General features: G+C 43.0%; 1 protein-coding gene and 1 long non-coding RNA gene across 5 annotated transcripts in view; one reads left to right on the top strand and one right to left on the bottom strand.

Moving 5' to 3' along the window:
* The window catches only part of RAPGEF5 (Rap guanine nucleotide exchange factor 5), a 349321-nt gene that overhangs the window by 90157 nt on the left and 231177 nt on the right, over positions 1 to 27987 (top strand). For 3 of the 4 annotated variants that reach the window (XM_070264270.1, XM_070264267.1, XM_070264266.1), the window contains 2 exons: positions 7846 to 7998; positions 8532 to 8615. The gene's annotated coding sequence lies outside the window, so the exon portion shown is untranslated. Of the gene's footprint in view, positions 1 to 6219; positions 6267 to 7845; positions 7999 to 8531; positions 8616 to 27987 lie in introns of all 4 variants that reach the window. The other variant, XM_070264269.1, reaches the window with a different exon arrangement.
* On the bottom strand, positions 80 to 27771 carry LOC138923765 (uncharacterized). The gene is made up of 3 exons (XR_011437857.1): positions 27656 to 27771; positions 27419 to 27587; positions 80 to 5438 (listed from the first exon to the last, which is right to left on the bottom strand). It is a non-coding gene; the product is annotated as an uncharacterized lncRNA (long non-coding RNA).

The raw sequence follows: 27987 nt of genomic DNA, 5'->3' as shown, positions 1-27987 counted from the left end.
CAGTTGTGGGATCCTAGGGGAGGTCCAGAGACACCAGGGGAAGGAGTGGAAAGTCATACACCAAAATGTCGATAAAGCATTTATCTTTGGGTGGCATGAATATTTTTATTTTGCATACGTGTGCATACTTTTATTTTCCCCAATTATGGACACAAATTTGCTGTATCAGAATTTTTTTAACATTTGAAAATGAACCTACATTTCAAAGCAAAGAATGCAGAGAAAACCCCTCATACTGTTGGGCCAAAGCTAGACTGAATTGCTGAGGGCTTAGATAATGATTCAGAGGAATGCCCCTTCCACTGGGTGGTTTTATATTTCCAGACAAACATACCTGTTTGAAAGAAACATTTCCCTCCTTGAAGCTGATTCAAGCTAAGTAAGAGTTCTTAAAGCTATGTAAAATTGAGTCTAGTTTTTTTATGGATGCTTTTAAGAGACCATTAGGATAGAAACCTTTACCAGGGCTCATTCAACTTAATTCAATTCAATTTTCTAACCATTATTTATTGAGTACCAGTATGTGGGAGGTATCAAAATGAGTAAGACTTGATCCCTGCCCTCAAGATGCTCAAAGCCAAGTGAATGAGACAGGTGCAAAGACAAGAGCCATCATTCTGTCTGTGATAAGTGCTCTTGCCACCCCAATCTATTACCACCCCAGAGACACAGAGAATTCTGGACAGCACTTCCTGTGTAAGGCAGCTTCTCGCTACAGCTATTCGTGAAACATCACCACCAACATAGATGCAGATCAAAGTTCAGCTCTTGTTCCACGCCTTGGGTTTTAAAACCTTGGTCCTCTTCTCTGGCTCTCACACGGAGACTGCATCCCTAAGTATGCTGGAATATCTTGGAACACTTTGTCCCCTTCAAACCCACCAGCCTTTCTTTGCTTTGCTTCCATCGTGTTTCACTCTCCCAAGCATCTCACCTCGCTCCTAAAAAAGGGGGGTGAAATTCAAACTGGCTGTGTGTGATTTGCCCCAGTTTTTCCTAATTGCCCCAGACATCTGCATGAATACGTCCAATAAGAGGCACAGAGCGTGGAGGGAGTGAAGGCCAAAAGTGAATTCTAAGTAGGAAGGAGTATCTGAGAAGGCTTCCTGGAGGAGATGCCACTTAATTTGAGCCTGGAAAGGTGGGAATAATTTCAGAAGGTGAGAGCAATGCTTTCTGGTAGCAGGATCTCAGTGAGGAAAGCGCCAGAGTCAGGCACATGGGAAATAAGAGATGAGAGATTTGGAGTCTGCTCTGGGATGGCTGTACTGCTCATGGAGGAGGGTGGCTCAGGGGAGGGAATTAAAGGCCAAGAAGTGATTTGCAGCTAGTCTACAAAGGGTCTTGGATGCCAGTCTAAGGAGTTTCAAATTTATTCTTTGTACAAAGGAGATAACCCTAAGCTATGGCTGGGAGGGGAGTGTCCATGGAGCCATGTGTGCTGAAGGTGAGCACAGAATCCCTGTCTGAAACCTCTCCACACAGCCTTATTCTTAGATCCTCTCCATAAACCAGCTTGCCTGGAAGGAGGCCTGGGAGGCGACGCTCCTGTTCCATAGCAGGACTTCGTAATTAGCCCCTGGAGGCCTGCAAAAGTATATCTTCTCAGAGCAGAGTTATTTCCTCCTCTTCTGCCCTACAAAGGAATATTCATTGAGTCCAGGCCAGACCCGCAGGAGTGCAGTGGTGAGCCTCAAGGCATCGAAACTTCACGAAAAACGTCCAATTTAAACACATGAAGCTGGGAGCCTGCACCAAGTGAAGGGAACGTGTTGTGAAAAGTAGATTTCCTATTATTTTCTTGTGCAAAAGACCAAGTCTTCACTCTCACCAACCTTTATCACGGCATGGAAGAGTGAGATTCAGCTCCTAGGGAGGCGAACAGTTCTCGGGCAAGAAACACATCAGAGAAACAGTCCTGCCAGAGTCGTTCTGAAAATTGCCTTTGCTGGTCCACGAAGGAAGAAACGAAGCGCGTTCCAGGAACTCAGCTGAATAAAATCTGGAAAATTATCTGAGTTTGAAAAAAATTCAAAACAGAGCTTAAAAGTTAGCAGGCTTTTGTGAGTCTGGAAATGACACATGCGCACGCGTGCACACATGGTGGCAGTTCGTATCTTAATGGTGTATCTTTTTGTCAGAGAGTGCCTCTCACCTAGAGTGCGTCATTTATTGTTCATTTCCTACAGGGAGAGGGGTGCAGAGGGTTAGTGAGAGGTAGGAATTTTAAAATAGACTCCAGGAGTGAAAGAAATCACATGGTCTTTTTCCCTGGAAGGAGTCTGAGTCCCTTGTATTTGTTGTTGTTGAAAAACTTGAAGCATTGAGACTCGCGGGTGGAACTTAATCTTGAAATTTTATGGCCGCATCTTATACATAGAACAAAGACATTTGAAATACACTTGGGAGGCACGTGACCAGGGGAACAAGCAGAATTCTTACCGTTTTTCTTCATGTGCTGTGTGTTCTCTGCTCTCAGAACGGGCCGGGCCTTGAGAGGGAGGAACAGGGTATAATTACCTGCGCCCTTCCGCCAGCCCCCTGAACTTCTCTTTGCAACACCTGGCCAGGATGTGATGCAGATCTTGTGCCCTGTGGCCCAGGGCTACGTGGAATCAGAGATGGTAGAGACCCCGGGCCTCAGGTGGCTGACCTGACTGCTGCCCTGGCAGAATCAGTCTCCGCCATGGCTGCTGCAGCAGAGCAAGTGGCCGAAGGTCTGGGACACAGGTGAGGCAGAGAACATCTGTGGAGGCATAGATGTGTCTGATACAGGGAGGAGCCAAAGACGATTACCCTGGAATATTATTAGGACCTGTGCTTTTGGCCAGATTACATCACAATCTTAGGACAGAAAACTGTTTACGATGTGTCTCTTCATTGATTGGGTTTGGGGTATGCCATCCCACCGGAGCATTTATGCAGGGACTGTAATCCAAGAATATGAAGAGAGGCGATTATTTTTCAGGACTTGTCCAGTGTCCTCTCTTGTTATAATGGTGCATCATCAATTTTTCTATATTCAGGGTCTTACCAGGGACTTGTGTGGCCCAGGAAAAGGGCCCTAACCAGAGCAGGCCTAAGATGCTGTTCCGGAATGTGCCTCATCGCTGGATTTTAATTGAGTATTTCCTAAGTACCAGGCCCTGTAAATGGAGAACAGACGAGGAGAGGAGTGCACAGAGCCTGCTTTCTCGGCCCTCCCTTTGCAGAGTGGGAGGCCCTCGCCAGCCTGATCGACCCCCATTGAGGAGGCCCTGGGTTTACTCGCAGGTCTGCTCCTCAAGTGGACGTCCTCCCTCCAAGTCCTTGCTCAGACGTCACCTTCTCAAAGAGACCTACCCTGAGCACCCTATTCTTAAATTGCTGCACCTCTGACCCCTTCACCCTACTCTACTTTTTCATTCTTTCCATACATGCATCTTCTAAAATGCCACATAATTTACTGAGTCTTATGAATGACTATTACTTATGAACAGTTTCTTCCGCCAAGAATGTAAACCCCACAAGGCAGAGGTTTTTCCTGTTTGGCTCACGATTTCAGTCACTGATGTATCCTAAGTACCTACTTGTAAGTGACTGATAAAGTAACCATAAGCACAGCCTTGGGCACCCTGGTACCCAGATTCCACTCGATTGGGGTTGGACTGGGCTCCCATTTGAGCAGGATGCTGGATTGCTCCTGAGCCAGGCTCTCTGCTCTGTAACTCAGACCATTGCTTTCTTCTCATTTTGTGCAAGAACATGGATTACTTGCTAGGAGCTACTACATGGATCTGGGGTTCTAGCTTATAAAGCTCAGTTCCTAGGCTGGGAATAGAGACTGTTTCTCTCTCATTTCTCTCTTATCTCTGATCACACTGTGTGGGACCTCATAGGTGCCCAATTAATGTTTATTGAAATGAAACTTAGCTGGCAATGGTATTTAGTCCCTCCTTTCCCAAACATAGAAAAAGCCCTATTGCCCACTATTCCTATCAACCAGAATTTGGCTCTGTGTGTGTGTGTCTCCAAACACAGCCATGTGGTGTGAAAGGTTGGTTTGGTGCAGTGGTAGAGTCATTCTTGTTCCTTGGCACCAGTTTTCACCGCCCCTTCTCTCTCTTCTCTTCCTAAAATTCCCCCCTAATGAGTTGCCCAAGTCCTTGCAGATGCCTGCTGTCCTTGCCTATCATCTCTGACTCAGCCTGGATTGAATCAGGCCTCTCCTTGCCAATTGGGTCCCAGATCTCCATTATCAGAAACATTATTTATGTCTCTCAGCTCCTTTCTAGATTACCCAAGATAAGCAAGAGGAGGAAGTAAAAATAGGGCATACGGGCCAAGAGATGCTTGAATGAACTTGAATAGGTCATCAGGTCTTCCTGGGCCAAGAGTCACTTCTTTCTGATTCGCACTTGATGGTGGTTCCATTTCCACGAGTCAGCAGCCTGCAACCAGGCAGGGTGAAGAGTTGCAGCAGAAATTCTTCACAGCTGCTTCAATTCTGGAAAGCTGACTGTTTCCAGACACGTTTTCCCTCTTGCCTGGGGCTTCTAGAAGTGTGCAGACACTGGGTGGTACTGCACAGAATCTCTCTGTGGCTGTCTGCGAGAGCTCATGTGTGAGGAGGAAGCCCTTCTCACCAAGCTAGATCTGTTTTCTGTAGCCCAGAAGGGGTGTTCAAAGGCCTATCTGGTGTTAGAGAGTCCTTTGTCCACTGTTATAATCAAGAAAGGGAGGCCAAAGTCTTGAGAAGGAGCACCATTCCCTCATGCTGCTACTTCTCTGGGAAAGTGTCTTTATAATTAGAACCAGATTAAATGAGGTTGAGCCCGGGTGGGAGGGCAGGGAATCCAGGTCCTTGCAATGGGAGAACATCCCCCTGGTACCAGGATTCCCTTGTCTCAAGACTTTGACTGCTGTGGATGTCAATGCCCACTGGCCATTTGGAGAGTGGGCAGCTGTGGGGACCCAGCTCCCTATATTAGGTCTGAACAAGTAGTTGTTATCCTTTGAGAAAATGAGGAGAAGAAAGCTGTGGGGGTAAGGAAACAGGATGCCAGGTCCAAATGTCTTCTGCTTTTTTCTCAAGTTCGCTACCTTGCCAGGACATTTCCCACATCTCTGCCATATAGCTCATCCCGTTCCCCCACCCCTGCCCAGCCCCCCACACACACTTTCTCTAACCCCAGCAAAAAATTGAATAGGAAGTGGTCGTAAACTCTAGTTGGTGTCTCAGCAGAAATGTGAGGTGGTCATCACCTTCAGGTTCGGAGTCGGCAAAAGAGGAAGGAAGTCAGCTCCCCACACTCCATCCGAAGCTGCCCTCAGGTGCTGCTTCTCATCATACGCAAGAATAGGTGTGGCAGGGACGACCCACTGGCAGCATGAGACTGGGATTCCTCGGAGAATCCCACCGCCATCTGGAAGCTCTGTGTAGTCGCCATTTTCCTCAGCTAAGGCCCATAGGGAAGGGGAGGAGAGAACGGGTAGGTGAGTGTCGCCAGTTTAGTTCTTGCCAGGGCCTCCATTGAATTTAGCATGCCCCCTGTAAAATCCAGTATTATCTTAGTGAGGACAAAGGACTGGTTAAAAACAAGAAGAAAAGAGAAACAAGGAAATAAATCCTGGTGTTTCTATCAATAGTTGGCTTTCCACTGTATCTGGAACTGGGATATTCAACCGTATATCATGCTGGATGTTGTCCTGTGATTTGGTCTGGTTCATTTGGGTTGAAATTAATTTTTTAGATGTTTTGTATGATAGCATTAACAGAGACTCTCACCTACAGACATAATTGTAAGTTACAAGTGCCTGCTCTGTTTGGAAAGTCAATAAAAGCAGTGCTAGCCCAGGCTTTGCTCTCTATTAATATTGTTGCCTATCTATGTATTTTAAGCATTTCCAAATATTTGTTGTGGTGCCTGTGAATCATATAAGGAGCCCACAAGAGATAAAAATTATGGTTATGTAAATACTTCTCTTTCTTGTGACCCATTTCAATTCTTTGTCAAGACGCATGTTCAATGTCCTCTGCTAATTGTTTCCTACTAGCTCTTTCTAAGAGACCTTGCTTGTCAGTGAGTAATAGTCAATGATGTCATCTGTCTGGAAATGTATGCTCACTCACTTCAGGTAGGGAATATTCCTTTGTAGCAAATATAAATATATAAAAGCCAATTGAAAAGGCAGGAACCAACTAACCAGTATTTATGGTATCTTTTCTGAAATGATCAGCTGCACACCAGGGAGTTCCCTGCATGGCCTGAGAAGGATTAGGGAATGTAAGTCATATTTCATTTTTTTGCTTCTCCTTTGATGGATGCCCCATGACACTATGATCCCTCGGACTGATGTCTGAGAAAAGAAATGTTGAAGGATGAATGAAATGCCAGTTAATTCCATTATGTCATTTACTGACATCCTGGCTAGGCTCAATCTATCCCCAGGGGACTCTGTATAGGGGAGCACATCTGATGGGAAATATAGATTTTTGTGGTCCTAATAAGCCAGTAAAGGTAATCATAAGTCCTGGGCTTGGCAATGGAGGATGTCATTCTGAGACCCAACAGGACTGGACGGATTCTTATTCTTCCTCCACGTGCTGTGCTCTGTGAACTTGAGAAAGTTGGCAAAGACTGGGTTAATATTCTATAACTAGAGCATTAGCCACATGCTGAAAATTATACTAGATAGAAGATCTGAGTTCAGACACTGTTTCAACCAGTCATCAGTTTGTAGCTCTCTTTAGCCTTCAGTCTCCTTGGTCATAAAATGGTGATAACCATAGTTACCTCCTGAAAACACTTTGAAAACTCTGTGGCGACGTTCACTGTGAGCCATCATTATCACCATTACAGGATGTCTCATCAAGCCCTCTTTCTTCCCTACTGTAAATAATGGAGCAGTGTCTTTAACAAGAACTAGTAATTTCCTGAGTTGTCTTCATGCTTCCCCCTCACATTGCCCGTTAGAGATAGATCTTCTGACAAGACATGGGAAACCACCCACCTCAGTCTCTCTTTCGGAGAGAAAAAGCTAAAGTGGCAACTGATCTTGCTGAGAAGAGTTGAGGGATTTTTCAGTTGTAAGAATCTAGCTTTTTACCTGCCTAATAACCCCCTCAAAGTGAAAATCAGCAGGGGTAATTAAGGTAAAATCAGCAATAACATCCTTCATTAAACTTCCAGAAGTACATGAAATTTTGTGTAATTTTTAAAACACCTCACCCAAGGATTGCATTCATTAATTAAATAATGTAAATTAAAATATTATGCTCCTTTATTCTTGCCTACTCTGGGAAACTAACCATTCCATCCCAGCCTGAATGTTGGCACACTTAGCAAATTGAAGCGTCCTCACTTCATCATATTTGAGTTGATCAGTGATAAGGAGTTTCACCGCTCTCTGCCCTAAGATGCATAGGTGTTGCAGTAGGAGGTAGCTGATGTGAGTCAGTGACCTTGACTTGCAAGGGTTGGACAAACAGAAGGAAGCACAGGTTGGGTATTGCAAGAAGTTCACCTAAGTCTTGGTTATCACAGATCTTTAGGTGATCGAGATTATATCAAGGACTTGATGTTCCAGTCATAGTAATCCTAGAACACAGAGTCCTAGATTTAGAGCTGGAAGGCACTTTAGAGATAATCTAAACTCCTGCTACTCAAAAGCATGGTCCAAGAACTGGCAACATCAGCATCACCTGGGAGCTGGTTAGAAATGCAGAACCTCAGGCTCCCCCTCCAACCCACCCCCACCTCCCACGACTGAATCAGAGTCTACATGTAACAAAATCCTCAGGGGATTGGAAAGCACGTTAAAGTTTTAGATGCACTGGTCTAACCCACTCTTTTTGCTTTGTAGATGAACAGACTAAGTCCCAGCAAGTCTAAATTGCCTATTCAAGAGCTTCCAGCAGGTCGCTGGCAGAACAGGAGCCATCCCATCTCATAATGTGATTCTTAGGTCTATGAACTTGAGAAGCAATGAGTCATGGGCCTGGTACCCAAATCGAAGGTGGGTTTTCCTAGTGAAATGTGCAATAGTGACATTAAGCAATGCTGATTCAAGAAGTCAGTCTCATGCTTGGTTAAACTAAAATGTCCACACTGTTTGTACAAATGGATTAGTTCTTATCAAAGGACCACAACTCTCCTGGTGGCAGTTTATTCTGATTGCAGGTTGAGTACTTAGATGCCTTGAAAGTAGAAACTGTTAACATGACAGCAAAAAGGCACTTAGCTTTGCATCCTCTGCATATGATAATGCAGCCAGTGTTGAGGTGGGGTCTACTTCAGGGCCTTTGCTCTTGCTGCTCCCTCTGCCTGTGGTGCTCCCCCTCTGAATCTTCACATGGCAGGCTCCATTTTATCATCCAAGTCTCATCCTTGGAGAAGCTTTTCTTGGTCAATCAATCTAAGTCAACTTCCCTCCTCATCCCATTCCCCTCAGTCACTCTCCATCCCATTGTCTTATTTTATTTTATTTGTGGCGACTGTTAAATGAAATTATTTAGTTTGATAATTTATTGTCTGTCTTCCTTCCCATAGCATGTGCATTTGATGAGAGCAGGGACCTGGCCTCACTGATACACGGCTACATCCCTGTGGACCAACAACAGAGCTTGACACACAGTAGGTGCTCAATAATTGCAGCCTAAATGAATGAATAAGTAATTTAGAACAACGTTTGCTATGTTTATGGCGAGGATAATCATCAATAAGAGCTAACATTTCTTGACGTTAGCCGTGTTTTGGATACTGCTACGGACTTTACATACATTGCCTCATTTAATTTAATTTTTTATTATTAAAGTCTCAAAAAGCAGGCACTAGTGTTGACTGCTTGGAAGTTGTGGCATTAAATATATCTTCCTAAAATTGGGGAAACTGAATGAAACCTAGACTTGACTTCCCTAAAGGAAAGCCCTGAGTGGCCTTCTGCACGAAGTGGTCCACACTGGCTGAGGATTGCCAGGATCCAGGCTGAACTGGTTGGACCAGGGAAACTACTATACTCAATACAGTGTCTTGACGCCCTTGCCAGTTTTCCTTTGGGCACGTGAATAGGGACAGCCAGACTTAGGGTGATGTCTTGGAATGAAATATCCTGATACATTTTTCTAAGTGACGACGGAAATGTTAACTCTTGTCCTTTACCCCTTGCATGGCCTGCAAAACCACTAGTAACAGAAAATAACTTGTGTACAGAAGAACATGATGCCAACCAGAGAACAATCCTTGATCTTCTCAGTTTTGACCAAAGAAACAAAGCAAATAGACCAATTTTGACCTCAGTCATTTGGTACATTTCATGTTGCCTACAAAAGATAAAGGTCGATCAACTTCCCTCACGATAGCAACTCAATACTTCTGCTCAATTTTTTTCCAGTTTAAAGTGTCCCAAAGTGCTCGGTCCCTATTCCACTCTCCACCTTGGTTTCCACTAGTTCCACACGTTCAAACCAAACAGCTGCACTCGGCTGACTCAGTAGGACTGGGCCCCCCCCCAGCTGATCAGGAAGTCAGCCGGAAAGCACTTCTATAATGAGAAACAGGAGGATGGAGGGAAAAACAACTTGAGTAAATGCATTTCAATCCAGAGAAGAGCTTTTAAAAAACCGTTTAACATTTAAAGTTCTATTATTATTTTTGGCAGCATGTTGAGTCCATGTCTCTTTTTTGGCTACTTTTCTAGTACTTTTTGTATCTGGAAGCAAAATTCGCAACCGATTTCAGTAACTCGGAGAAAGATTTTTCAGTGTAATTATAGGAGGTATTTAAATGCTATCTAAATGTTATTTTGTATACTCACCAAGTAAGAGGCACAACTTAAAATGACTATATAAGTGACCTATAATATAATTTATGTTTATGTCATTGACATAGAAAATGCCTTAAGCATTAGTCATTGCAGAATTAATTGTATAACTAAAAACAAACAAAAAAACAAATCCAATGTCAATTACCCAAAAATTCCAAATTAATTACCCAACACAAAATACAGATGGTAGGGCCTGGTATATTTATTTTAATAAACTTTTTATTAGGAAAAATTTCAAATGCATTCAAGAGTAGAGAGACTATGTACCTATCATCTACCTTCAACAATTATCCATTTATTGACCCTGGGCATTGATGGTGAGAGGAGGGGTTGATGGTATGGCCCTTGTGATAGCTGGAAAGGCAAAACAATTGTCTATCATGGCAGGGATGGGTCTATAACCGATTACCCATATTAATTATTTGAAGCCATGGGTAAAATAGGTAGTTCACAAGCTTAATTCTGACTTCTGCTTTAACTCAGGCAAAAAAAAATTCAAGTTTATCAGCATTATTTTCTACCATGAGCCTATCATTGTCCTACATATTGTGGTGAACATAAAGTCGTCATTAAAATATTGGAATCGTACATAGTTTCCATTGGGGGGACTTCCACATATAGTCTCTCCATTACCCTGCCCTGCTCTGCATCCTGGGAGGCCGATTTCTACGAAGTTAAAAGTCCCCCTGCCTTCTGGCTTCTGTTGGGTTGAGCCAAGCGGTGGCAGGCAGAGGGACACCAGCAGAACACCGGAGAGTGGGAAGCTAAGTGGAGAGGGTACAGGCTCATACAGGATGTGAGGAAGTGCTACGGGGCCTTGACTATCCAGCCAATGAGTTATATCTGGTTCAAAAGCAATAACGTGTGCAACATCACTGATCATTAGGGAATTGCAAATTAAACCAAAATGAGATATGTCATACCCATTAGGATGGCTATTATCGAAAAAACGGAAAATAACAAACAACTGTTGATGAGGATGTACAGAAATTGAAACCTTTGTGCATTGCTGGTAGAGATGTAAAATGGTGCAGCTGCTGTGGAAAACAGTATAACAGTTCCTCAAAAAATGAAACGTAGAATTACCATATGATCCAGCAATTCCACTACTGGGTATATTACCAGAGAATTGGTATATAATTTACCCAAAAGAATTCAAAGCAGAGACTTAAGCAGATATTTGTATACCAATGTTCATAGCAGGATTATTCATAATAGCCAAAAGATAGAAACAATCCAGATGCCCATCAATGGAGGAATGGATAAACAAACTGTAGTATATACTCAAAGCGGAATGTTATTCAGCCTTAAAAAGAAGTAAAATTCCGACATGTTCTGCAACATGAATGAGTCTTGAAGACATTATGCTAAGTGAAATAAGCCAGACACAAAAGTGCAAATACTGTATGATCCACTTATAGGAGGTATCTGGGGTGGTCAGCTTCATAGAGACTGAAGGTAAATCATAGGATACAGGGGATAGTAGGAACAGGAAATGGGGCGTTATTGATTAATGGGTGCAGAGTTTCAATTTGGGAAGATGGAAAAGTTCTGGAGATGGATGGTGGTGATGGTTGCAAAACAACGTGAATGTACTTAATGCCACTGAACTGTACACCTAAAAATGGCTAAGATGGCAAATCGTATGTGATGTATATTTTACGACAATTAAAAAAAAAAAAGCAGTAGGTTGCCTTTGTACCTTCACCCACAAGTGAAGATATGAAAATTAGGAGGAATAGTTTAGCAGCAGCATACAGGAATAAAATATGCTTCCCACTCTCTCCACCTCCCCAGGGCCAGTAAAGTATTTCACTTCTTCCAGAAAACAGCCGCCTTCTTCTTCTTTTTTAAATTAGAAGCTTCGTGTATGTAGACATGTTCTACGGAGAAAGGTGAGCACCAGGAAGCTGGCAATACGGAGTCTTTTTCTGCAGGGAGTTAGGGCAGCCCACAAAGAGAGGCAGAGATGAAAGGGCAGGTAACAGAAGTGCTGTGGACAGCCTGTCGCCAGATCTATTCAACAGGGCAGTCTGATCCTTCCAGCATGAAGACCTGTGAACTTAATTAGGAGCTACAGCTTCCGATGTTGTTTATGGAAACCCGGCGGCCAATATTAGCCCTAACACAGGTTGCTGTAAACAAAACTGGCACTGAGAAGGCAGCTTAACGACCCAAGGGCACAAAGAATTCTCTAAATTGTCTCTTTAATTACAACTTGTTTCAGGGGTGAGGCCTTAGGGATGATATTTTAATAAGGCACATGCCACTTGATATGCCAAAATGTCACAGACATTTTCTCCATACACGTGGGATAAACATCAAGTTTATCTCAGAACAAATCTAACTCTGGAATAAAGACAAGAGGACTCTGTCTGAAATTAAACCTGAGTTTGAATCTCACATCTGCAGGACACTAATATGCAAACGTACATTGTTATTGTTCCTGTTACGAATCACTTGCACATAGTTCTCATCCACTTTATAGCAACTCTTGTTTACTTTACATTTACTTTGTAACAGCTCGTCATTCCCGTGTTACAGTTGGAGAAATTGGAGCTGAGAGAGTTTAATTTGGGGAGTAGCTACTAATCGACAGACCAATATTGAGCCAAACCTGCCTTCTCTAACACCAGAGCTCTCCAGGTTTCATCAGAGCTGTAGAAGGCAGGCGATTATATACATGAATCTTTCAGAAGACATGAATCAGAATATTCTACTTCCCTGAGTTGTAAGGGCAGGAATGAGAGTGAAGTGTTGTGCCAATATATAGGTTCAACCACACTACACATTTTTTGATTGTATTTTTTGTTTATCTTATAGTTTTTAAAAGGTTTTCATATAATGACTGTTTCAAGTTCTTGATTCTCATAGAACTCTGGGAAATAAGTGGAATAGATGGATATAAGCTCATTTTACAGATGATGAAATTGAGATACATGTGCTGGCCTAGTGGCATGGTGTTTGGGTTCGTGTGCTGCTTTGGCGGCCCAGGGTTCATGGGTTCAGATCCTGGGCACGAACCTACACGTTGCTCATCAAGTCATGCTGTGGCAGCATCCCACATACAAAATAGAAGGAGATTGGCACAAATGTTAACTCAGGGACAATCCAAAAAGAGGAGGACTGGCAACAATGTTCGCGTGGGGCCAATCTTCCTCACCAGGAAAAAAAAATTGAGATACAAAGAGACCCTGACTTTTCAAAGATCATGGTTTGCTGTGGGTTGAACAGGGGCTATATCCTAGGACCCTCATCTCTGGGCTGCTGATGGTCAGGACAATGCAAAAGTGGCTCTCCTGTTCTTAGACATGTTCAGGTGGTGAAGCCTGGGTGTCACACTGATCTAGCTGAGCTCTGTGAGAAAAAATCAGCCATTGCATGGTAGTTTCTCACATACCCAAGCTGTAGTTGTTCATAGTTTTTAAGAAAAAGTTTTTTAAAGAGAAACTCAAAATTAGAAATACAGTATTCACCAACTTGATTATTTTCTGTAAATTGGGAAAAGACCATCATTAGCTGAATTTTAAAATTAGAGAAGTTCAGACATCAGATTTAAATGTCACTGCTTTTGCTTCTGTAATCTCTCCTTTGCCAGGCAGCATTTCTGTGAGTCAGTCATATTTGAAAGGAAAATCTAACCCCTTTGAAAAGCCAGCCCTCTCAAGAGATTAATATCTATTAGGAGCCAATGGCATCTCTTTTCCTGGTTGATTCTAACTGCCTCATTATTCCTACTTCCCGACACAGACTCCTAATACACCCAGCTGAACTTTATCTTCCAACTTCATTCATTCGACCAGCACATATCTATTCAGCACTTAACATGAGCAATCACTATTCTGGTCTCTTGAGATACGTTAGTGAACAAACAGATAAGAATCCCTGCCCTCCAGAAGCTTACGTTCTAGCAACTTTGAAGGTAATTTACCATTCAGATATTAATGGCATTCAATACACGTATGTTGATTTCTAAGGAAAGTAGAATCCATTACAGCATCCTGATGTAGAACAGGTTGCTAGTCACAGCCTTTCAATTACCACACCTGCTGGCAAATAATCTAAGTAAGGAATATTAAAAGGAAATATTCTTATAAACTCAATGTGGGTTCTAAATTCCCCTGACATTTGGGCCCTACCTCAGATGGTACAGCTGGGAGCCTAATAGAAGTTACCAGCTAATATCCTTTAAGAGTTAAGGTTAAGTCAGAGTCAAAGAAGTATTTCCTTCATAGCAGTTAATGCTAAAGAAACCTTTCGTCTCCCACCCAACTCCAAGCACTATGCTAACTATTCACTGCTTGTGAATTTCACACATATATTTTGTTTTTCTGCACAAGCTCAGTAAGGACAGAAAAACAAAGGGTTCTGGGTAGAAACAAGGCAGAATGGGGAGACAGAGAGGAGTATGACAAAACAGCCTCATGGCTTTTACCCTAAGCAGTGTCAACAGGCACAAAGACAAAAATGTTTTATTGTCTCTCATGTTGCCTCTCAATTTAGGCCAATCCTTCTGAAACCTAATACAACCTTGAAAATTTTAAGAGACCTTGCAACTCAAAATCTGAAAGTGTTAGGTAATGGAGAAGTAATGTGGCTTATTATTTCCTTTAGAAAATGTGTTAAGGTGTAGATATAGGTGAATTCAGTAAGTACATTTTAAAAAGCAAATGCGAAAAATGTTGTTTGTATATTTACAGCTTTACCTTCATAAAAATTCTGACTCACAATTTAGGACTTTATTTGTTTATTTATTTATTTATTGAGGAAGATTAGCCCTCAGCTAACAACTGCTGCCAATCCTCCTGTTTTTGCTGAGGAAGACTGGCCCTGAGCTAACATCCGTGCCTGTCTTCCTGTACTTTATATGTGTGACGCCTGCCACAGCATGGCTTGCCAAGTGGTGCCATGTCTGTACCTGGATCCAAACTGGCAAACCCCAGGCCGCTGAAGCAGAATGTGCAAACTTAACCGCTGCATCACCGGGCTGGCCCAGGACTTTATTTTTTTTAATTAAAATTGATATTTTGAGATAGTTATAGATTCTGTGTGTGGGGGGGTTGTTTGTTTGTTTGTTTTGCTGAGGAAGATTTGCCCTGAGCTAACACCTGTGTCAGTCTTCCTCTATTTTATATGTGTGTCACTGCCAATGCATGGCCACAGACAAGTGGTGTAGGTCTATGCCCAGGAACCAAACCCAGGCTACCAAAGTGGAGTGCACCACGTAACCACTAGGCCACGGGGCTGGCCCAGATTCTGTGTATTTTTTAATTTTAAAAAATTCAACGTATTCTGTGTGTAGTTTGTCCATATAGGAACATGCTATTTGGTTCTCCCCATGTGCCCATCATCTAAGTTCTAAAAAATTTGTAGTTCATTAGGCCCAGCTGACAGGAGAAGTTGGAATTTTCTTGGTTTTCTAAGAAAAATGACAGTGGACATCTTGTGGACTTTTGAGCGTGAGTGGGACGATGACAAATAGTGGATCATACATCATAAGGCACTATCACAGGAGTTGATTAAACTCTGGAATGTGTGTTGGGGATGGAGGCAGGAGAGGGGAGGAAGATTTCTTAGCAGAGCTACAAGCCCGTAGCTGACTGCGGCCGTGCATAAAGAGTGCTGGAGTCTGCGTGGGATCGAAGCAGCCTCTTGCTCAACGGTTTTTTTAAAAAGATACTTAATTAGGATTAATAAAATAGTCATCTCCTGAGTGAAAACCTTTATTATTGTAACTATTTATCCTAAAACATATTTTTAAATGAATTTTGTTGTGGGGCTGGCCCCGTGGGCTGAGTGCTTAAGTTCGCGTTCTCCCCTGCAGGTGGCCCAGTGTTTCATTGGTTTGAATCCTGGGTGTGGATGTGGCACTGCTCATCAAACCACGCTGAGGCAGCGTCCCACATGCCACAACTAGAGGGATCCACAACAAAGAATATGCAACTATGTACCGGGGGGCTTTGGGGAGAAAAGAGAAAAAAATAAAATCTTTATAAAAAAAATGAATTTTGTTGTGTTTCATGCTTTCCTCATTGATGCATTCTAGACTTTTCCTTTCATGGAGCTTTTTGCTTTAATCCTGATGGGCAAGTCAATTTAATTAGCGTACAATCTCTTTAGCTGTAAACTAGAAGTATAGCTCTTCCCAGATCAAATTTCAGAGGGATTTTCTTAAGCTCTGTTAATTGCGAATTGGAAAAATTGTTTGTCTGTCTGCAATGCTGAGATGCATGTGGATAGAAGTCAGATTCATAAAGAGATAGAAAGGAAGAGAGTTGGCCTGAGTTATCTTATTCTGACAACCTTGAATTTGTGTGTGTGTGCTTTTTGGTGGGAGAATGTTGTTCAGATAAAAAAAAAAATCAACCACGAGCCATTCTGTTCACAAGTTTAGGAAACTGAGTTGAAGGAGGTATTGATTGAGTACAAAAGCAGTGAATTATGAACCATCAGGAGCCCTTCTTCAATTAGCAGAGTTGCCATTGGCGCTGGTCTGGACCCCGCAGGGGCACTGAGGAGACAGCTGTGTCGACACAGAAGCCCTGTGGTACAGCCTCTTGCCACCATCCTCCACAGAGCCTCCACCCTCTGGGCCAGTGAAAAAGATCACTCTGCCACAGCCTGCAGCAGATCGGTCCCCTTTTTAATTCCCTACTGCCTCTTCTCAATTTACTGCTCGACACATGAATTCAGAGGGCCCTGAAACTGGGGGGAGGGAGAGAAAATAGCAGTAATTTGAATGGTACATTAAGTACTCCATAAAAGCTTTCTGGATCTCTATTAGGAGCCAGATAACATTAACATCATTATAATTCAAACATTACCATAAATGTATACACAAATCCTTAGTTTTAGTCTACCATTTATTGCCTATTCTCATACTGCAAAAGTGTCAGATGTCGGAAGACATAGTTCTTTTTCTAGCAATATACAAAGCAACATGAAAAGTATGAATTTTCATGATAGGTGAGATTAAGAGCTTTGGAGGGGGAAACGATTTACAGTATTTTCTGAGAATAATGATTGGTCAAAGTTGAGTACTCTTGCCTGAGTCTAACACAAAATCATTGATTGAACACCATTTACCTGGCAAATGGCTGAGATTCTCTGCTCACCCCACCCTCCAACCCCTGAGAGCCTGGGAAGATATGAAGCAAACATACCCTCCTGACAGAGAGCAAGATGAGGGAACGGAAGAGAAAAACAAGGTCCTGTTGGGTTTGTCTAACAGCTGGGGTGTAGTGGAGCTGATCCAGCGGCTGTCAGGGGACTAACACCATTCTGGCTCTTTCTTGCCTCTTTAGGCATAGGCTTACCTGAGTTTCTACCTTCTAAGAAATCCCAAACCTTGGCTGCCTTCACACAGAACCCAATGTAGACAATATGTGGTTGGGAATGGTTGGCCACAAATAGCTGATAGGGATATATCAGAGGTGGTTAGTAGAGAATATGCTGAATGCCTGTCAGAAATATTTCCTTCTGGGGCCAGCTCTGAGGCCTAGTGGTTAAGTTCGGCCTACTCCACTGTGGCAGGCCAAGTTTGGTTCCCAGGTGGTGACCTACACCACTTGTCAGTGGCCATGCTGTGGCAGTGACCCACATACAAAATAGAGGAAGATTGGCACAGATGTTAGCTCAGGGTAAATCTTCCTCAGCAAAAAAAATAAAATATATTTAAAAATATTGCCTTCTAACTAAGTTTGATACCAAGTTTGTGAAGAATTCAGGGACCCTATTTATTGATATAAACCCTATTGTGTTTTATGTGTGGCAAGCTCTTTTTAAAGAATTGTTTTGGGGCTGGCCCCATGGCCGAGTGGTTAACTTCACACGATCTGCTTCGGTGGCCCAGGGTTTTACCGGTTGGGATCCTGGGCATGGATAAGGCACCACTCATCAGGCCATATTGAAGTGGCATCCCACATGCCACAACTAGAAGGACCCACAACTAAAATATACAACTATGTATTGGGGGGATTTGGGGAGAAAAAGCAATAAAAAAAAAAAAAGAATTGTTTCTTCTCTGGGGAGCTGCTGTGTCACAAGTGCTATGAAGAACTCATACACTAGAGGTTCCCCACCTTTTGAGAAAAGAAACTACTGTCCTTTTCCCCTAAAAGCTTTGAGATATGATGAGAAGCAATGAACTAGATGCACACAAGAATCATAGATGAATCTTAAAAACATGGTGTTGAATGAAAATGGTTTTCTGTGAAAAAGAATATAATAAAATGAGATTTACAGCACAGTATCGTTTATGTACATTAAAAGCACAAAAACAGAACCAATGACATTACACATTTTATAAGGGTACATGCATATGAAACGCTCAGAGTGACATGCCTATGGGGAGGAGGAATGTGGGATGTGAAGGGGACTGGAGATGAAGGGGGTGAATGAAATAAAGTAAAATAAGCAACCAAGGACCTGGCATGGACCAAGGATGCTGCACTATGGACTAAGAGCATGATTCACTCACCTCTATGGACCTGAGGGTCAAAGATAAAAGAACAACAAAATTGTGTTGTTCCTATGGTCGGAGTGAAGAGAGATGTAAGAAGCAAGGTCCCTGAGCACAGTGGGGAGCGGGAACACTTATGGGTCATGCTCCCTCTCCACCCGGCTCTCTACCAGGTGTTCTAGTGAAGTCTGCAGAAGCAGCCATGCCCCACAGCAGGAGTCAGCAAACTTTGTCCATAGAGGATCACATAGAAAATATTCCAAGGCTGTGCAGGTCAGGTGGTCTCTATTGCAGCTACTCAACTTTGTTGCTGTAGCCTGAAAGCAGTCATAGACAATCCATGACAAACGGTCATGGCTATGTTCTAGTAAAACTTTATTTAACAAACAAATGGCAGGCTAGATGTGGTCCCTGGGCCGTAGGTTGCTGACCCTTGGCATAGGGAGCTGGATCTCATCAATTAGTGTGGCCTCCGCTCTTACAGAGGGCCCAGAGCAGAGCTGCTAAGATGAGTCTGTCATTCAAATAGATGATGTATGAAGACAAATGCAAAGTCACCAGGCTTATTTAAATTCAGAGAAAAAGAGCCTGAGGTCCACAGGGGCTTCCATGATAATAGAATCTCAGACACTCTGAGCATTCACTGCTGGGGTAAATAACCTGTGGGCAGGGTTCATGTCATTTGTCATCTGATCAAGAGCATGTTTCATAAGTAAATGCAAATGCTCAAGAGCTTTTCCGAGTCTGTAGTAAGTGGCATGAATCCACATTCTGCGTCTCTCAGTAGAACTGTGTAAAGGGCTCCCTCTCTGCCTTTCTCAGACATCCTGGCTTAAGTCCTGGTGTATTCCCCCCAAGAACCCCCAGCTGGACAGGAGGCTGTCTGCAATAGAGAAACCCATGCCTGCGCCTCATATGAAGGAAACGTAAGACAAAATTACAAAGCCCTCAAAATGACCATTTCGAGTTGAATAAGTCAATCAAGCACTGTAGATTCAAGCATGATGATCATCAGTGTGACGATTTTCAGACATCAGCAGGGAAAAGTAAAAAAAAAAAAATTTGATTCAAAATCAAAAACACGCCTGCACGTCCTTTCACCTCTGCCCTCGTCCACTTGCTTCTAGTTGCTAATTATCGTCTCTCAAGACACCAGTTCCCCTCCCCCGTCTTGTTGTCCAGCAAGCATCTCAGGCTCTCATTACTGAGTCTCCGGCTGCTTCTCAGCAGAGGGACGGCTTCCTCTGGCACTGGAAGGACAGCCTGTGTCCTGATGTGCTGACATCTTAATTCAGTCCTGTAACAATGCGCTTACCCACATGATCCATTTGTTCCAAGATTTCCCCAGGCACCTCTTCCCTGCACTTTACTCAAGTTTATACTTTCTTGCTACAGCTCCTATGCTTCACTCTCCCGAGAAGAGGCTGTAAGGTAGAAAAGGACCCTTTACAGCCTGTATAAATTAGTGTCAGTCATAAAATTCACCCACAGAATTGCCCAGGAGTCCCTGGGTCAAGAGAGAGGTGAGGAGAATCATTAACTAAGCAGGCTCGTCTGTTGAGACCCATCAGGGTTTCCCTCCAGGGTCTGTCCATCCTGGCTATGACAGGGAGGGAGCTCTCCAAGCAACCTTAGGGGAAAAAAATCAAAGTCTTCATGGATCTATTATTCCCAGGTCTGGTTATACATCCAGAATATTGAAATATTGAAACTTGTTCACCAAGGCAGTACATTTTACTAATTTCTAAGTCATGGGAAACTGCCCTCAACTTGGTTAACCATACCTGATTTGAAACTTTGCTGTTAGATGAGATGTGGAAATGTTAATCCAACTGCGTACTTCCCTATACATAAATGTTACCTCAATAATTCAAAACGATGCCAAAAATGTTCATCTTGGCTCACCCACATGAAGCCTTGGGTGCCCAATAACAACCGCATTTACGTTTCTGTGTTTTGCTGGGATGAAGGGCAGGACTGCTGAGTGTCCTCTGTCTTCCCCTCCCTCTGCCCAGATCTTCCATTGCTGCCATTTTCTCCACTCTGCAACCCTGTCCTCTTTTTCACAGTGCTTCATGTATTTGGACGCTCCGGGCCAACTACCACAGACCCCCTTCACCTTCACAAATCTGCATGACCCTGGACGGGTAAAAACAAGTGTGGCTTCTCCCTTCTAGATACAAAGGTGACAGTGAACTTGAGAGAGACACGGAATTCCTTCCACTACTGGTGAACATTCTGGGCATTTTGTTTAAAGGGGTGATAGACCAACCTTTAATAATAATATAACTGGCTAACATTATTGAGCGCTTGCTATATGTCAGGCACTGTGCTACACATTTTGTGTGTATTTTCTCCTCACAACAACCCTGTGTAAGATGCGTTGTTGAATACCTCTTTTAGATGGAGAAGCTGAGGTTGGGTAAGTTAAGTGACTTGCTCAGGACACGTAGCTAACAGCAGGGGTGGAATTTGAAACCAGGGACTCTGGCTTCTGCTTTCAGCCTCTATGCAATAGTAGGGAAAGGAATAGAGGAGGGCCCATCCTGAGTCGGGTCACTTTTCAGTTATGCAGCTTGTCAAGGGAGACCTGTCTCCAACATCCCATGTAGGATTTATTCCATGCAAACTCAAAATGCCTCATGGATTAATCCGGCAGCCTGCACCTTATCACCCCCCTCCCTTTATCAGGCAATCAGTCCCTGTCTGTTCAAGGAATGTAAACTCAGGTTATTATTAGCTGAGGAATAATTATGAAAATATAATTCATGTATGTAAATGTTGGAAGTATTAACAAGCTTTTCCTGTCCTTCATCTTGTCTAAAGTGTTATCACGAAGGGTTGTTTCAATGTCTACAATCTAATCTCTTAGAGTAGAATTTTGTTTGTTTGGATTTATTTATTTATTTTTGGTGAGGAAGAGTGGCCCTGAGCTAACATCTGTTGCCAATTTTCCTCTTTGCGTTTGAGGAATATTTGCCCGGAGTAACATCTGTGCCAATCTTCCTCTATTTTTTCTATGTGGGACCCTGCCACAGCATGGTTTGATGACTGGTGTGTAGGTCTATGCCTGGGATCCAAACCTGTGAATCCTGGGCCGCCAAAGCAGAGTGCATGAACTTAACCACTACGCCACCAGGCTGGCCCTGTTTGTTTGGATTTAATGCACGTGTGGCATAAATCCTTAGTACAGTAGAGATTGGATTTTTCCCCTTTTTTTAACGAGAAATGTTTGTACCTGGTGTACTAAAGAGATGCCATGAACCCCTTTTCTAGATTAATTTCCTGGCGCCTTTTTTGACTATGACACACGTACAGGATGGCCAGGCTGAGTTTGGGTTACAGAACTGCTTTTGGAACAATGCAAAACTAATTGTCCTACATATGCCCCAAATGGAAGACACAGCCTCCATTAACATTTTTCTCTAATGGAGGTAATTATCCAGAGACAAACTCGCACATTGACAAAACCTGGGAACAGCAGCAATACTAATAAGAGCTGACCTCTATTTAGAGCTTCTGCAGGTCAGGTGCTGTGCTAAGCAAGTTACACATATTAAGTGGTTGTTGTAGATTTGAGTAGACTATTATACCCACTTCACAGATGAGCAAACTGAGACATAGAGAGGCAAATCATACAGCAAGTAAAATAGTACAGCCAGGATATAAACACAGATCCCGTTGACTTTTTAGTTCTCTAAGTCACCAAGTGACACGATCCCAGCTGTTACAGAGGCCTGGCAGGCAGCTTAAAGGAGTGAGGTCAGCTGGTACAAGACAACAGGGAGCCATGGAGCTGTCACAAGTGGAGGGAGCATCACCTAGCGACAGAGGAGCTGCTGTTCAGAGCGGGCAGGCGGGGAAGGCCAGGTGGCCAGGTCTTCCGATTTTTCCAAAGCAGCCCCAGATCTGGAGTTCAGTGAGAAATCTCCCAATTTTTAAATGTTCACACCTAATTTTATAAAGGCACGCCGCATGTCAACAGCACACACCTGCAGCTCATGCTGAACCCACGTGCTGCCATCTTCTACCTCCACCACACTGGCTCCCACAGCAGTGTCTCAACTGCAATGTACTTGCTCTCAAATACTAACCTTCCATATGGAAATGCTCCTGGATTCAGAGCTCCAATTCTCGGATTCAACTTTGTGAGTTCACACTGTTGAAGAGTGGAGTAAGAGTAGGTGAATCTGCCCATTTCAGGGCCCCATCCTGGAATTTATTCAGCCCAAGTGCCAACTGCGCCTTCAAGCTTCCCTGTGTTCTCTTTGCTCGGACCGATGTCCTCTTGGCCTGAGTTCTCATGAGGCTTTGTACAGAGATTGGCTGCATTCTTCCTCCCTGTTACCTAGTATGTTTGTCCTCTCTCTCTACTACATAGCCTCTTGGGACAAGCCCAAAGTCTTATTAATGACCCTACTCTTCCCACCGTCCCCCAAGCCTGAGTTCAGTGCTTAATAGGTTTACCTTTCAAATATTTGTTGAATTAAATATAAAAATTGCAGCATAGGTGAAGCTTGCCTTCACATTCCTATTAGTTAGGAGACAGGCTCAGTTGCTTTAATAAAAAGCTAAAAATTCAGTTACTTGGCCTCTTTAAACCTGTTTTCTCATCTGCTAAATGGGAATAATGACCCAACCTCCAGGAATCACTTCATTGGTGTAGATTGCTGAGCATAGCACCTGATGCAAAGGAGGCACTCAACAGAGGTGAGGGTTTAGTACAGCAGAGCCAGGATTTGCTAAATATCAGGGGTCCCGTTGCTGGTGGTCCTCACATCATGCATTGAGATGCTGAGGAACTCATAAAAGGTCTCTTTAAACTTAAGACAATGGAGCTCCACATATACTTTTATTGTCCAGTTAATTGTTGCTCAAACCTAGTTAACACTATTTTCCTTCTTAATAGAAATATGCAGAAATCTAAATGTTGAATGTGCTAATTACTCTCTATTATGGGCTGAACTCCCCCTCACCCCAGTTCACATGTAGAAGCCCTAACTCCCAGTGCTTCAGAACGTGATTGTGTTTGCAGAGAGGGCCTTTAGAGGGATAACTAAGGTTAAATGAGGTCATATGGGTGAGCCCTAATCCCATCGGACTGGTGTCTTTATACAAAGAGCAAGTTTGGACACAACACACAAAGGGACAGCAAGGATGTGTGTGTACAGAGAAAGGGCCATCTGAAGACATAGGGGGAAGATGGCCATCTATAAGCCAAGGAGAGAGGCCTCAGGAGAAACCAAACTAGCTGACACCTTGATCTTGGACTTCCAGCCTCCAGAACTGTGAGACAATAAATTTCTGTTGCATCACCCACCCAGTCTTGATACTTTGTTATGGCAGCCCCAGCAAACTAATACATACTTTGTCCTTTGGACCTCTGCCTCTATTCAGTCATGCAACTTCAGAAAACAGGAAAAGGCACCTGCCTGAAGTAAATGGGAGAAAAATGTACTTTGGGAGAAAGAGCATGTTTGCCTAAAAACTGTCTCCTGGCCCAACGCCTAGGGGATTTGCTGAGGAAGACGTGTGTGGCAGAGTCTGTCCATGCCCTGCCCATGTCCCCTCAGCCTCATCTCTCTACACACACCAGCCAGACTTTAAACTGCCACCATCATCTCGCTGTGTGTGGAGGTTTTTCTCTGGTGCCTGAAACCTAATCTGTCAGTGCCAGAGAAGTGTCACCTGGAACAGCCAGGGAATCGATGACTAACGATTGATGGGCATTGGAGTATATATACCCCAGCTCCCTCACCCTCAAATAGGATAACACCCATAACTCTACATTGGCTTTCAGAGTTCTCCAGCAGGATTAAGTTCCCTCAATCTTTCTTGATAATGCACCTTTTGAAAAAAAATTTTTAAACCTTTTTTTTCAAGATTGACACCTGAGCTAACATCTGTTGCCAATCTTCCTTTTTTTTTCTCCTTCTCCCCAAAGACCCCCAGTACATAGTTGTATATTCTAGTTGTAGGTCCTTCTGGTTGTGCTGTGTGGGACACCACCTCAATGTGACTTAGATGAGTGGCACCATGTCTGCGCCAAGGATCCGAACCAGTGAAACTGTGGGCCGTGGAAGTGGAGTGCGCAAACTTAACCACTCGGCCATAGGGCTGGCCCCAATAGTGCACCTTTTATTGGTTCCCTTCGTGTCCCTGTTGAAGTTCTCTACTCTTCTCCCGCTCTGTCAGAGCATCTCCCAAGTAAATTACTTGTTCTAGAATTCTTATTTCAGGGTGTAGATTCTGGGGAAACCAGGACCAAGACAACGTGCTTTCAGGCTACCTGTGCATGCATCTGAAACTTTCATGTTTAAGATGCTGCTGTGGTTTCTAATTTAATGAGCTGACAGACTGCATCAAGTTCTTTCTAGGGTGAGTAGTCCATCCACTGGCGAATTCTTGGAACCTCTCCCTACAGGAAAGGATACTCCGCAGTCCTGACTTCTGTAAATGCCTTTGCTTCAAATCAAACACTGCATTTTTTTCTCCCATAAATACAAAAGCCCAATCCTTTCAATGTTTATTGGCTTTTATTAGCTTGTGCTCTTGTGTCATATCTATATGTTAGGTGGGTGTGTTTGCATCAGCTCTGTATGATTTTAATAGGTTGTCTGTGGCTAAGCCAAATATTTCCTTATGGGGCTGCTACAATAGCTGCTGTCAAGTTGGGTTTGTCCATGAGGGTGAGGAAGTTGATTCTGAACAGGAGTCCAAGAGACTGTAATAGAAGCAAACTTCTTAGGAACAGTGCAAGCTGCCCTGTGTGTGTAGCAAAGCTTCTGCTAAGGACCATTGACCCCAAGCCTGTTCTCCTTTACTTACAGTGTTTGTCAGAAGGTTTAGGTCTTCTCAGAGACTCTCAGAACAATGCTAAGGACACGCTACGTTAAGTAACTTTCAGCATTCTGGACTCCCTTAACCCTCTGCATACTATTTGCACCCAAGCCGCGTAGTTCTGGAATGAGGATGGATCTGGCATGAGGCTCTCGTTGAGTGCGTTAGCAAAGCCTCACCCAACTATCCGTTTAACCTCTGCGGGAGATTTGTCAGTGAGATCAATTATCTTTGCTTCTTCTGGAAAGATTTTGTTACAGAAGCTGTTTCTTTGTTGCCTCTCTCATGAATCATTTCTATTAGTGCATAAATCCTAAGGAGTATTGCTAGTTTAAGGAATTTATATGAAAAGTTCAGGGGTCTTCCAACGTAGTATTTAATCAGCAGTCACTACTATGTGGTCTTCGGCACGGGCCTGAAGCCCAGAACCACAGCTCTAAAGGGCCATGGCTGACTTGCTCCATGCATCTCAGCCAACTTATTTACCTTCTGTTCATTTACCAGTACAAAGGAAATAATAAAAGCGTGTAGTACTCTATTATTTTCCATCTAATTATTTAGAAAAGGCTCCCCTGTGAATTGATTAAAGTAATATGGAGGGAAGGTTTCAAATAGGCTCTGGGTAAATCTACTAACTCGTATAAATCCACCCATTATATTTAAATGGACTTCCTTTGAAGTAGGTCATTCTGTAAAATGATGAGGGCCTTAATCCTGTCTTTAGTTTAAACATGTTTTGCAAGATAATTTCTCCTGACAACCTGTTGGGGTATTAGTTTGGCCCTGATGCAAACGGAGTCGGCAATGAACTGCGAAGCACAAAATCCCTTGTTTGGTTTCCCAGAATTTGTTCCCTAGAATTTAAAAATATTTTTTGTTTTAATAACGGCAAGTGAGTTTATTAGACTGAAGATCTGACACTATCTTATTACTCTAGACAAGGGCACTGAGCACCAAAACTGTGTCTGGCAGCTCATTGAAAGCAGGTATCATCTTTGCGTGAATTCTCTTTCATCTCCCATCCTCTACATCAAAATCTTGTTGGGTTTTGCTTCAATATGTTCAACTCTTCCTTTCCTTTCCATTCCTGCTTAGACTATTTGATAGCCTAGGTTGTCATCACCTCACCTGGTGTCATCATGATACCTCAAAGCTGGCCTCCCTGATCTTAATTCTCAATATTCCAGGCAACTCTGCCTCCTGCTTGTTGGCTAACCATCTCAAAACATGCTTCCACCATGTCCCTTCCCAACTCAGAAAGATACCAAACTCCCTATGGCTTACCATGCACCTTCCAGTGTCCTCTGCCTGACTTTTAACACCTTCCATAACCTAGTCTGTCCCACACATCCCAGCATACTCTCAGTTTTCACTACTCAACACGTTTTGCTTTTTCCGCTTACCATGAATGAACCACGATCTTTTTCAGGGGCAATGGATATGGTTGTACAGGTTGTGTCCTTCAAATGTCAAAGGGCATTGTTCACATAGATTATTACTTAAATGACAACCCCTGGCATTGTGCATCATACAGTGCTGGTCATTTCTAGTTCCATGATTTTCTTCCTTCCCATTGCTGGTCTGTCTAAATCCTTCTCATCCTTCAAAACATACCTTAGCTATGATGTCTTCCTTGATTATGCCAACTCTCATTTGTCTCCTCTTCCTTTGAAGCTCTGGAAATCCTATAAGCTCTTACCTGAAAACAGTTCCTAATACAAACTCGCCTGCTACAGAAGGCATGAACGCTTTCTTATTTATCTTTCCATCTCTACAGCAGGCACAGTGTGGCTTGGCAACTATTGAATTTCTTTCTTTTCTCTTCTTTCAAATGTGATTGTTTTGGCTCTCCCAATTAGTTTCTGAGCCCTTTGAGGGGATGGATGCTGCCATCCACATATGTAGCTAGCATGGTGCTGAGCACAGGATTGGTGTTTCACAAATATTGATTGATTCCTGGGCCTGATCTATGATTAAACTAGAAAGAAAAAAACCATCAAATGTTGTTATGTTTCTTAAGGCAAAATCAGCATCACCTCTAGTTTGATTCCAGAGACATCTAATGTGAACCAAAGATGTGATCTTGAAGCAGAAAGGCCCTTTCCAGAAAGCTGTGAAAATTGTCCAGAGAGAAGAAAGAATTAATCATTTTTTAGCCAAGAGTAACAAAGTAGATTTCAAGCAAGGCAGCTTCAATTATTTAGAACACTGAGTAGATATTCAAGGTTATTAATATGCAAAGTGAGAGGCAGAAAAGCTAGAAAAGCAATATGTCTGCCCTCCTGGTAGAGATAGAAATTTTATAAAGATTACCTGTTGTCTTGGGAGAAAGTTGTTCTAAATACGTATCGCACAGTAACTATGAGGAGTCATAAATTCTCTCTTAAATGCTCCGGAAAACGCAGCCACAGAATTCTGTCATCCCATCTGCTTTTTTCTTCTCATGGAGGATCTGTCCTGCCTTAGAAAGACAAATGCAGAACTGAAACAGAAAATAAAGTTGCCTCCTGCAAATGCCTTCTTTTGGCATTTTCTCCTCTCGCATTTTACCTCTCATAGCTGATCTTGTGATGATTGTCACTTCTTCAGGGTATTTTTAGGATTTGAGCATAAACAGAAGTGTTGGATTTCCATTTGTTTTGCCCCTCCCAGACTGCCTCCAATCCCTCCCAAACTCTCTTTGCCAGCAGACGCTGGTCTACGTCACACACACGAGTGTGGAGTGTTAGACTCTGTTCACACTCAGGTTCGTATCTTTGGGTGGTAGTGCTGCAACGACACATCACTTTGTACTAGCTAGGTCCACAAAGAGAAGGAGCAATCCTTTACATTGTGGTTGAATTCATAATTAAGCCTCAGTGTAAATGGGGCAGTCTGTCTGT

The sequence above is a fragment of the Equus caballus genome, chromosome 4 (genome assembly GCF_041296265.1).
Source record: "Equus caballus isolate H_3958 breed thoroughbred chromosome 4, TB-T2T, whole genome shotgun sequence".
NCBI lineage: Eukaryota > Metazoa > Chordata > Mammalia > Perissodactyla > Equidae > Equus > Equus caballus.
Note: the sequence above shows the minus strand (reverse complement) of the source record. Positions and strands in the feature narration are given on the sequence as shown.